The sequence below is a fragment of the Chelonoidis abingdonii genome, chromosome 3, assembly GCF_003597395.2.
Source record: "Chelonoidis abingdonii isolate Lonesome George chromosome 3, CheloAbing_2.0, whole genome shotgun sequence".
Taxonomy (NCBI): Eukaryota; Metazoa; Chordata; order Testudines; family Testudinidae; genus Chelonoidis; species Chelonoidis abingdonii.
In genome coordinates this window covers 70,738,584-70,751,476 of record NC_133771.1, presented here as the reverse complement: position 1 = coordinate 70,751,476, position 12,893 = coordinate 70,738,584, and positions in this window count along the sequence as shown.

The window sequence follows — 12,893 nt, the reverse complement described above, 5'->3', positions numbered from 1 at the left end:
TACTCTGATAAGAGGCTGTTTCCTTGATCTTTTTCACTCCGGCTGAAACTGAAACTCTCAAACAAAGGAAAAACTTCCCTCCTTTCTTTTGAACCATCTTGTTCCTCCATTGGTTCCTCTGGTCAGGTGTTAGCTAGGCTAGGTGAACTTTTTAACCCTTTACAGGTAAAAGAGGCATTAACCCTTAACTATCTGTTTATGACAACTTCGATATCTGTTTATTGTGAAATCAAGTATAAGTTTATTTAACAAAGCACAGAGATTCAAATAATAGCGACTAGAAGCATCAGAAACAGGTGGTTGTATATCAAATAAAATCAAAACAAGCATTCTACAGCCTAGACTATGGAAAGAAGGTACTCTCATGTCTAACAAAATATTGTTCACCCAAAACCCTGACAGAGCAATACAGTCAGGCTGGCTGTGACCCGCTTTACATGAGACAAACAGGCTGTCCACTTGCCTTCCCAGTATGTCACTCTGCACTCCCAGGAATACCAGAACAATCCTTTATCTTTATTCATAAACAGGACACCCACCTCCTGTTTGTTTATTCTTGTGGCTCAGTATGAAGAGGGGTACATTGTGAAGCATACAGTACACAAATGACCAGACAGGGAGATAGGTGTCTACTACCGTTAGCCTAAGGAATATTTCTGAGATACATCACCTGCCTTAACTCCAAGACCATAATATAATATTCAGTGCGAATACGTAACTTCTTAAATACTATTCGTACATTATCATGGCCAGTGGGGTCCCAGCTCCCAGTAGTGATCTTACATGCTACCCTTTGGTGAGCTATTATGTATATATCTGACCAGGAGATCCTTGTAAAACCCTATGCATCCCCTGTGCCCGCTGGCACCAAGAGGTCCCTGGGTCACACTTTCCCTATATTATTTGTTTAGGTTTTTATACGGTATCCATCATCCCTACAGTACTGAGCAGCACCATTTCCCATACTTCATATTGATTGATTGCCATAAACTTATTGGACTAATTGCTTACTATTGTCCCATCCCCTTTTGATTATAACTTTATTGATCATATTGTTTGCCCCACTCCCTTCAGGCTTTCTTTTAACATCTGTCATTCCTTTCCTCCAGGCTTCTCCTTCCTACCCTTGCAAACTAGAGAGTGATGAATACTCAGTCATACTGGCCTCTAGTGGCTCGCCTACCGCTGGGATAGAATGTCTCCTACTAGCATCACTTCAAAGTGTTGTTCTTTAGTTCACTTGGTAGAGGACTCTGTTATGTAGCTGCAGAACCAGGATTCTAGCCTCAGCTTCCCAGCTGGCTGAATCATGCATATAACTATTTAAACTTAATTCATTACTGTGTCTGTGTTTATTGTCTGTGAATCCTGGATTTGTTACAGCTAGTCAACCTCATCTGCTCTCTTTCTCCCATCAGCACATATATACCCTTCTTCATCTACCACTTCTCCTACGAGCTAGCCCACAAAAAAAGAAGGGGATTGAGAAAGAGGCAAGGAAAACACTTCACCATTAGTTCATCATCAACCACAAACAAAATCTAAAGCTGTGTTTAAAAAACTGCTAAATATGGAACCACGAAAATACAAGCAACATAGGAACTGCCTTAGTGGACCAGATAATCTAGTATGGTATCCTATCTCTGGTAGTGGCCAGTCCCAGCTGATTCAGAGGACAGTATAAGAAATGTAATAAAACCTGCCGTGGACAATTACTGAATAATCCACTCACTGGGGAAGTCTGTTCCTTAACCCCACCAGTTAGTAGTTAACATATGCCCCAGATGTCACTTCATACATGTTTTTATCCTATCTAATGTAAATGTGGATATTCTCATTATATATAGTGTTAGCCTGAGAGGTTAGCCTATATTTGGGGCCTTGTGGATTGTTTCCATCAGGAAGAGAAACTGATGATAGGTATTTCTTGGAAATTCTGTACAAAAAGTTCTATTTCCCTGAACACAAGAGGAATCAAACAATAAGAAACAGTTTCCTTCCTTATAATTTCAAGTCTATTTCCAGCCAGAACTCTGCCCCAAAAGCGCTCGCTCTCTCATTGGTTTTTTTCTCAAGGCCAGGTGATGATTCACTTCACTTGTTGTCTCCTGGCTTTCTGTTTACTTTCTTGTTGACTTTCTGTTCTGGCTGCTTCTCACGCAGCTCCACCAAATAATACCCAGTCTCTGGGTTTGCATTCAGACTTCAAGGGAAAATCCTCACACCACAAAACTCAGCTCTTGCTCCAGCCTTGCTATGCTGGTCCATGATTTGAGTGGTGTCTCCATTGTTTCAGCTATATCCATTGTATTCACGAAACAAAAGAGCATTTAACTGCTTCATCATTTAGCCCTAATAGAAGGCAACTATTATGCTCACCCGCTTCAGTTAGGTTTGACTGCCCATAGTGCTAAGATACGCTCCCTGGGAACTGCCCATCTTCCAGCATAACAATTTTGCCTAATCCTTTTTTAAATCCCCCAGAGCTCTTGGCCCCAATATAATGCAGATGCATAAGATTTGTGACAAACCAAAGTAATTAGTTATTTATTTTCATAACCTTTGCCTCCCTTTCCACCAATTCCTCCATTGTTTGTTGTGACTACCTATCTTGTGATGTCTAAACTTAGAAAGGAACCTCTTTCGGGCAAGGGAGCTGTCATTTGGTAAATGTCCGAAGTGCCATGTATTCACTCTTCTGGTGCCATATTAATAATTAATCATATCTGCTTTATGGACAAAAGCATTTGCTTGACTTGTTCCCCCGAAATATTAGGATGCACGTAGGAAGTCATGCAGCTAGAAGCAAACAGTACTATTATGATGACAGCTTCAGCCGTTGCAGTTTGCCATTAACTGTAAGTGCAGGCCTCTGACCTCCCATCTATTAGTTATAAGGATTTTTTATAGCACTCTCTCCACTGCTGGGGGCAAAATGAATTACTGAGCCATTAAGATGGACACTGGGCCTAGCAGTATCCAGTTTTACTGTAGTGGTAGTTACATAATCACATTTCCTTATATCAAAGGCTAAGCCAGGCAGTTAACAGCATGGATATTTTTCCTGAGGTAAGACAACTCTCATTCTGTTTTCTTCACTTAGTGACTTTAAAGAATTCAAGCAAAAGCAGACGACAAAGACAGGTGAAAGAGAAAACAGGCAGGATATTGACTTTTAAAGTAACTGCTGCCAATATGGTATTTAGGAAGCTGGGTAGATGGTCATGTTGTATCCCTTATCTATTTCATGATCTTCTAACCAGCTACTATTTTTCCATTCATTTCAGTCTGCCTCCCCATATACCATCTGTCAGCCTCTTCAGAGGATGGTCCACTGACAACATGAGCATAATAGGAGAGGATGGAAAGGGCAGAATTATCCCAGAGGGCTGTACTGGTGAGCACAGTTAAAGATACTCCTGCCCTTTCTCTACTGGTGTGTATAAATTCACCCACCGCTACTCTGCAGATGAAGGATCAATGGTCAATGTACTGTTCCCAGAATCTCAGTAATCTAGGTTTTGGGTTAAGAGTGTGACTTCAGATTCTGAAATCATTTTTACAAAATCAGGAAGAGAGTACATGAGTATCTTACAATTGTTAGAGCTGGAAGGGACAAGCAGCAGGGCTTGATCCACCACATATTGAAAACTAAGAGTTTTGCCATTGATTTTAGTAACAGCAGAATACACCCCGCATTTTCTAGTAATCTGATATTTACAATATTTCTAGACCTATTTCCATAGTTCTTTATCTAATCATGACTTGGACATGTCCAGTGATTTTGATGCCAACTATACTTTTCTAAATTGTCCCAATGAAATTTCCCATTAAAAATATTGCTTCTAATTTGGCTTGAACCAAATCGTTCTTGTTTCATATTAAATCTGTTATTTTTATTGTTGCTAACTAGAGAAAACAACTTCTACCCCTCTTTGGAGTATCTTTTTTGCACATATATGCCGGAATCATATTTTTCCCCATAGCATTGGTTGTGGCAGGCTGTACAGATTTATGCTAGGTTTTCCAAAGGAGCCTAAGGGAGTTAGGCAGTGGCACCCAGCCCCAAACGACTGTGGTGGTTGGGTGCTTAAATTCCCTTAAGCTCTTTTGGAAATCCAGCCTTGATTCCTTGAATCTCTCTTCAAAGTCCTTTGCCTCAGATGTTTTATCATTTTAGCTGTTCTCACTCCAGCCTCTCTTTATGCTTTCTATAATGTAGTGGTTCCTGGATTTTGAGTCCTGGTGCACCACATTGAAAACTCAAAAGTACTTGGCATACCACTTCTGTAATTTTAATCAGAGGAGTCACAATGGAGTCTGACCCTAGACTTCAAACCAACCCATGAACCATTGACTACAATGTGTACTGCCAGTTTACTCCTACCATAGCAGTGCCAAGAAATGTCTGCAGTTCTTCTGCTATGGGACTTTGTAAAGGGGAAATATCCCCTCCCTTTCCTTACATCCATTTGTGTTACAGCTTTTTCAGTGTATCTATATGCCAATCTCTCTAGGTGCTCATCCACAGACCCAGTTATCTCCTCATAGAAGGCAATTAGGTTAGTCAGGCATGACTTGCTCTTGGTGAATCCATGCTGACTGTTCCTGATCACTCTCCTCTCCTCTATGTGCTTCAGAATTGATTTCTTGAGGACCTGCTCCATGATTTTTCCAGGAACTGGGGTGAGGCTGACTGGCCTGTAGTTCCCTGGATCCTCCTCCTTCCCTTTTTTAAAGATGGGCACTGCATTAGCCTTTTTCCAGTCATCTGGGACCTCCCCTGATCGCCATGAGTTTTCAGAGATAATAGCCAATGGCTCTGCAATCAATCCGCCAACTCCTTTAGCACCCTCAGATGCAGTGCATCCTGCCTCATGGACTTGTGCTCATCCAGTTTTTCTAAATAGTCCCAAACCACTTCTTTCTCCACAGAGGGCTGGTCACCTCCTCCCCATACTGTGCTGCCCAGTGCAGCAGTCTGGGAGCTGACCTTGTTCGTGAAGACAGAGGCAAAAAAAGCATTGAGTACATTAGCTTTTTCCACATCCTCTGTCACTAGGTTGCCTCCCTCGTTCAGTAAGGGGTCCACACCTTCCTTGACTTTCTTCTTGTTGCTAATATACCTGAAGAAACCCTTCTTATTACTCATAACATCTCTTGCTAGCTGCAACTCCAAGTGTGATTTGGCCTTCCTGATTTCACTCCTGCATGCCTGAGCAATATATTTATACTCCTCCCTTGTCATTTGTCCAATCTTCCACTTCTTGTAAGCTTCTTTTTTGCATTTAAGATCAGCAAGGATTTCACTGTTAAACCAAGCTGGTCACCTACCATATTTGCTATTCTTTCTGCACATCGGGATGGTTTTTCTGCAACCTCAATAAGGATTCTTTAAAATACAGCCAGCTCTCCTGGACTCCTTTCCCCTCATGTTATTTTCCCAGGGATCCTGCCCATCAGTTCCCTGAGGGAGTCAAAGTCTGCTTTTCTGAAGTCCAGGGTCTGTATTCTGCTGCTCTCCTTTCTTCCTTGTGTCAGGATCCTGAACTCGACCATCTCATGGTCACTGCCTCCCAGGTTCCCATCCACTTTTGCTTCCCCTACTAATTCTTCCCTGTTTGTGAGCAGCAGGTCAAGAAGAGCTCTGCCCCTAGTTGGTTCCTCCAGCACTTGCACCAGGAAATTGTCCCCTACACTTTCCAAAAACTTCCTGGATTGTCTGTGCACCTGTATATGCTCTCCCAGCAGATATCAGGGTGATTAAAGTCTCCCATGAGAACCAGGACCTGCGATCTAGTAACTTCTGCTAGTTTGCCAGAAGAAAGCCTCATCCACTCATCCCCTGTCTGGTGGTCTATATAGCAGACTCCCACCACATCATCACCTTGTTGCTCACACTTCTAAACTTAATCCAGAGACTCTCAGGTTTTTCTGCAGTTTCATACCGGAGCTCTGAGCAGTCATACTGCTCTCTTACATACAATGCAACTCCCCACCTTTTCTGCCCTGCCTGTCCTTCCTGAACAGTTTATATCCATCCATGACAGTGCTCCAGTCATGTGAGTTATGCCACCAAGTCTCTGTTATTCCAGTCACATCATAATTCCTTGACTGTGCCAGGACTTCCAGTTCTCCCTGCTTGTTTCCCAGGCTTCTTGCATTTGTGTATAGGCACTTAAGATAACTTGCTGATTCTCCCGCTTTCTCAGTCTGAGATAGGAGTCCTCCCCTCTTGCACTTTCCTGCTCGTGCTTCCTCCTGGTATCCCATTTCCCCACTTACTTCAGGGCTTTGGTCTTCTTCTCCCAGTGAACCTAGTTTAAAGCCCTCCTCACTAGGTTAGCCAGCCTGCTTGTGAAGAAGCTCTTCTCTCTCTTCGTTAGGTGGAGCCCTTCTTGGAACACCATCCCATGGTTGAAGAATCCAAAGCCTTCTCTCTGACACCCCTGCATAGCCATTCTTTGACTTCCACAATTTGACGGTCTCTACCCAGGCCTTTTCCCTGCACAGGGAGGATGGACGAGAACACCACTTGCGCCTCCTTTATCCTTCTTCCCAGAGACACGTAGTCTGCAGTGATCCAGTCAAGGTCATTCTTGGCAGAATCATTGGTGCCTACATGGAGAAGCAGGAAGGGGTAGCGATCTGAGGGCTTGATGAGTCTCGGCAGTCTCTCCGTCACATTGTGAATCCTAGCTCCTAGCAAGCAGCAGAGACTCAGTTTTCTCAGTTGGGGCGGCAGACAATGACGCAGTCCTCCTGAGGAGGGAGTCCCCAACCACCACCACCACCTACCTCCTCCTCTTGGGGGCGGTGGTCATGGAACTCCCGTCTTTAGGACAGTGCATCTCATGCCTTCCAATCAGTGGATTCCCCTTCTGCTCCCTTCCCTCAGATATATCATCTAGTCCACTCTCTGCATTAGAGTGGACTAGATGATATATCTGTGGAGAGAACATGAAAACAGTTGCTCACCTGTATCTCTACTGCTGGTAAATGGACACTCCTCTTTCTTCTTTTGGAGGTCACATGCTGCCAAATTTCTTCATCGTCCCTCTGTCCCCTCTGCACAACCTGCTCCGATTCTTCAAAACATAAAAGCATATCCTGACATCTGTCCAGGAAATCTTCATTTTCTGTTATGCAACGCAGGGTCAATACTTGTTTCTCCAGACCTTGAACCTTCTCTTCCAATATAGAGACCAGCTTGCACTCCGTACAGATAAAGTTGCTTCTGTCCTATGGAAGAAAGACAAACATGGCACAACCTGTGCAGGTTACAACAGCTGAATGCTCACCTTCCATATTGCCTTCCTTCTAAGAGCTTCCTCAGCTGTTGCACTAACTTCTCACAGAAGCCTGCAAGATGAAAGCCTCAGTGCACTCTCCCCAAGGCAAATAGATTAAAAAATGATACAAACATAATAAAAAGTGACAAAACTCCCACCTGAACCAGAAAAGAAAGCAAATCCCTTCCTCCCTTCTCTGAAACAGCCTGAATAAACATTCACTTTTCAGCATATCTTGAAGGTTAAACTCAGGCTTTTTTGGACCAAGGAGGGGAGTGAGCTTAGTCAAGACTTTTCAACAGGGAACTCCTCATCTTTCCAATGTACTAATCTCAGACTGCTGGCTTGAGCATTTCAGCTGATCATAGTTATGGTATTTTCCATGTGAGTCTCCTTTTTATACATTCCAGGACTACATGTGCCTTTTTAATTATGCCATTACATTAAACGCTTACATTTAATTTTTCATCAGTGATTATCCCAAGGTCTCCTCTTGTATTGATGCTGTCCAGTCACTGGTTTCCCATTTTGTACTTATATCTGTGCCTTTGTGATTGATGCAGACTACACTGCATTTGTTACATTTCATTTCTCTTCTGACAGTTCTTCTGATTCATCCAGATCATTGCCATAGCCTCTACATTTTTAGCTACTCCCCCCACTGATTTTGTGTCATCTATGTCTTTAATCAGTCTCCCACTCTTTCCTGCAGATTACTGATCAGTCCAAGTCTATTTATCAGGGAACATTGAGGGCCAGGTTCCTAACCTCCGAGTTATTGATGAAATCCTTAAGAAGATAACTACTCTACACAGTGTCTGGGAGTTGTGAACCAGGGCAAATAGCATATATTGTGATATATTCAGCAGTAATCATGAAAGACACGCTCAGAAAATATAGGCAGGAGGAGACAAATGCATTCCTTTGTTGGGAAATTATTGAATGTTTAAAGCTAGGGAACATAGTGTATGTGGGGGAGAGGTTTCCCCAGGTTCCTCCTGGCCCTTCCACAAATACATCAATCCCTGACTTGAAAGCAAAGCAAACCTTGGAAGGGGCATGGCCGGACTTTTCTTCCTTCCTTAAAGAAATCCAAATCTTTAAATAAAATGAGAGCTCATATTGAGCTGATATAGGTGATTATGATTTAGCATCCCAAAGACGGATGGCATTCCCTGAGGTAGGAGCATAGCCCAGGCAGCCAGAGAATGCATTAATGATTCAGTGTGAATCCTGGACAGCTTCATTCAGCAGTGTTCCTATTCTGCTTCAGCTGTAATTTAAAGCTGTGCTTCACTGGTTGGACCTTCAACAAAGAGTTGCAGTGCAAATATCGCCTGCCTTCCCCCTTTGGGGAAATGCCTCTGGAGCAAAATGGTTGTCAATACTCTATTAGATTCTGTGCCCTATAAAGGGGATGGTGAAAAACTGTAACAGTTTAACTATTGGTTGCACTGATGCACTATAAGAAGTAGCTGCATTGTAAGTGGGCAAATTGCTGCAAAGCCTGTTTTGGAGAAGTGTGAGAGTAATTGAAGGCACTGGTTCACTGTGTGAATTCTGCTGAGTCAGAGTTCTTTGTGCAGTATTTGCTTCTCATCTTTAAAACACATTAGTTGAAGCCTATTTGTTTGCAGAGCTATATGGCACCTATTGCTTGTACTGAAACCTACAAATATTGTGTGCCACACCCTCAGGTAAGGCTAACTCTTGTGCTGCACTGATTCTAATTGCACTGAAAGTGTTTATGCCTTGCGTCGTTCAGAGCTCAGTTGTAGATATCGGTGGCACCTTGGGAATGATGGGTTAAATTTTGCCTTTACTTTCTTGAGTTATGCTGGTTGGGAGTGAGACGGGGCATAGCAGAGTAGTGTTGTTCAAATGGTGGGGCCTAGAGTGGACTTTCTGAACAGGGGAGGATATCTCAGGGTGTCTGGAGTTGGGGAACACCTAGTGGATTTTACCCAACTGGCATTCAAAAAAGGATTAGTCTACTTTGTGCTGAAGACCATGACATCCATGCTGAAAAGCAGGGAATCTGGCCATGCTTCTAACTGGCAGATCACATCCCCTTGGAGTCATGGGATGCTGAAGAAAGTGATAGCTGAGCCCCCTGTCTAGTCCTCTCCTGAGTTCTAGGACATACTGTCCCTCTTTAGTGTTATTTATTTTGTCATAGAACCTAGAAGCCTCAACCAGGCTGGGCCCTATTATGCTATTTAGTTCTGGACAAATATATCCTAAATGACAACTACTGTCTCAAACAGCTTATGTAAGAACAATCATCACTAGGGACCTCCAGAGTTAAGAGCATGCCAAATTACAGCTTGAGCTAAAGCCCTGGTTCAGCAAAATGCACAAGCACATGCTTAACTATAAGTACATGTTTAAGTCCCATCAAAGCCAACTGAGAGCAAATCAGGCCTGTGAAACTTTTCTTGTCCTCTTTTGGACAAGGAACATTATATCTGGCTACTTACATGGTCTCCATATTTAGAAATAGCCTTGTTCTTTCCTGAGAGAGAGAAAAAGATATGACACAGACTGATTCCCTGTCTAGAAGACTTCACATTCAATTTTCTCTTTTCATATTCACATAATAACTGTGTGTGTTGGTCTCTGCTTAGTTGTGAAGTTTGTGGCCAGGGGCTTGTCTGGATCAGTTAAAGGCCTGAATGGCAGGGCTCTGACCAAAGAACATGTTCCATTTTCCCATGGAGAGAATATACTATATCATGAACCTGTAATGCATAGACTAAACCCCCGTACCTGCATTTCATATCATGTTGTCACTCACCATTCTCCATGACCATTAACTATGTATTTGTCCACCGTGTTGTTTGGAAAGAGTCCATTCAAGTCTCATTTAATTGAATTGGCTCTGGCCAGGGAGGTTTGGGGAGTTGCTGTTTGAGCTAGCAAACAGGAGTGGCTAACAGGGTAGTTTTGGGAGGGAGTTTTCCAGGTGAAGGAGGAGCAATTATGTGACCCTTAGGGTAAAAGTTTGTTGTCTGTAGTGTGTGTGTTTGTGTTGTGGTGTGCTTGCTGCTTGACTGAAATATACATTGTGGTCTGTTTGTTTGGGGGACCATGTGCTGAGCCTAGCAGTCTGCTAGACAAGGCTGAGAGCTTCTTAATGAGGCTTTGATCCCTTAGCCCTTTAGCACCCATCAACCCTTAACCAGGAGGTGGGATACTCAGGAACATGAGAGCTTTAAAAAGCCCACTCCGAAGCGACCAGAGGAGCTAGTGAACAGGAGCAGCTAACGGGAGTTAACAGGGGGAGTGTGAGGGGAGTGGGGCTAGACATACTTAACATTTTTTAAACTTAAAGCCCAAAACATTCCCTGATAAAAACAAAATATCAACAAAGGAACAAGCTTCAGGAGTAAGAAGACAATGCAGGCAGAAGTCCAGAAACATTGTAGGGGATATCCAGTTTATTGCACCCAATGCAGCATGTATGATTACCTGAGCTATGGGCAGGAGGCATATGTGTTCATTCAGTGCAAGCAACTCATGGCCCTCAGAGACCGTGTATGTGCTTAGAAGCCCAGAGTGTCTAAACCGGAGGAGCTAAGGGAGACAGAAAGGTATACAGATGAGATTTTCTGGGACACAGTAGAGTGGTCCCACCCCTGGTCCAACATCCTCTGTGCTGTTAAGGAGGATGAAAGTCTCAGGGAAGGAGAGCATCCAACTGTAGCAGAGGGAAATGATCCCATAGTTGTGACCCACCTTCCAGATGGTATCATGGTGTCCTCTCGCACTGAGGATACCTTGGTGGGGGAGGGAACTCCAGTTACTAGGAAGGAACAGATAATAGTTATGGGGAATTCAATCATTAGAAACATAGGAGAACCACATGGTGACTTGCCTGCCTGGTGCGAAGGTTGTGGATCTCTCGAGACATCTAGATAGAAACGTATGTGTAGTGCTGGAGAGGAGTTGGTGGTCGTGGTACATGTAGGTACCAATGACATAGGGAAGGATAGGAGAGATGTCTGGGAGGCCAAATTTAGGCTGCTAGGTAAGCGATTGAAGTCCAGGACCTCCATGGTAGCATTCTCTTCCAGTTCTATGTGCAGGTCCAGTTAGACAGGCAGAACTACAGGGTCTCAATGCGTGGATGAGACGATGGTGTAGGGAGGAGGGGTTTAGATTGTTTAGGAACTGGGAAAATTTTAGGAAAGGGTGAGCCTATACAGGAAGGATGGGCACCACCTAAACCAAAATGGAATCGGATTTCTGGCACTTAAAATTAAAAAGGTCATAGAGCAATTTTTAAACTAAGGGTTGGGGGAAAGCTGACAGGTGCGGAGGAGCACATGGTTTGGACAGAGACATCCCTTAGGGAAGGATCTATTAATGGAGATTCTCTATGTCCTAGTAAGGAGGAGAGGATGGAAGATGATAAAATGCAGGTAGGATCTTATGAGAAATAGTCAAATGAAAAAGAGTCCCATTCAATTATATCATGTAATGGCAGACAGCTAAAAAGTTTTTAAAATGCTTATTTACAAATGATAGAAGACTAAATAATTAGATGGGTGAACCAGAGTGCCTCATATTAAATGAGGATATTGATATAATAGGCATCACAGAAACTTCGTGGAATGAGGATAATCAATGGCACACAGTATACCAGGGTATTATATACAAAATATACCGGAAGGACAGAACAGGTCGTGCTGGTGGGGGAGTGGCACAATATGTGAAAGAAAACATAGAATCAAATGAAGTAAAAATTGTAAATGAACCAAACTGTACCATAGAATCTCTATGGATAGTAATAATAAGAATATAGCAGCAAGGATGTATTATCGACCGCCTGACCAGAATGGTGATAGTGCCTGTGAAATGCAAGAGAGGCTATAAAAATAAAAATATCCCCATATTGGTACATGTCATCTCAGGATGGGATGCAGAGATAAAGTTTCTTGACACCATAAATGACTGCCTCTTGGAGCAGCTAGTTCTGGAATCAGGGCTGGCTCCAGGCACCAGCTTAGCAAGCAGGTGCTTGGGGTGGCCACTCTGGACAGGGGCGGCAGGTCCAGCTATTCGGTGGCAATTCGACAGAGGGTCCCTCATTCCCAGTCAGAGCAAAGGACCTCCCGTCGAATTGCCGCAGATCACGATCGCGGCTTTTTTTTTGGCTGCTTGGGATGGCAAAACCCCTGGAGCTGGCACTGCCTGGAACACACAAGAGGAGAGGTAATTCTTGATTTAGTCCTAAATGGAGCACAGGATCTGGTCCAAGAGGTGAATATAGCTGGACCACTTGGTAACAATGACAATAGTATAATTAAATTTAACCTCTCTGTGGTGGGGAAAACACCACAGTAGCCCAACACTGCAGCATTTAATTTCAGAAAGGGGGATTACACAAAAATGAGAAAGTTAGTTAAACAGAAATGAAAAGGTACAGTTCCAAAAGTGAAATCCCTGCAAACTGCATGGAAACTTTTTAAAGACACCACAATACAAGCTCAATTTAAATGTATACCCCAAATTATAAAACATAGTAAGAGAACCAAAAAAGTGCCACCATGGCTAAACAACAAAGTAAATGAAGCAGTGAGAGACAAAAAGGCATCA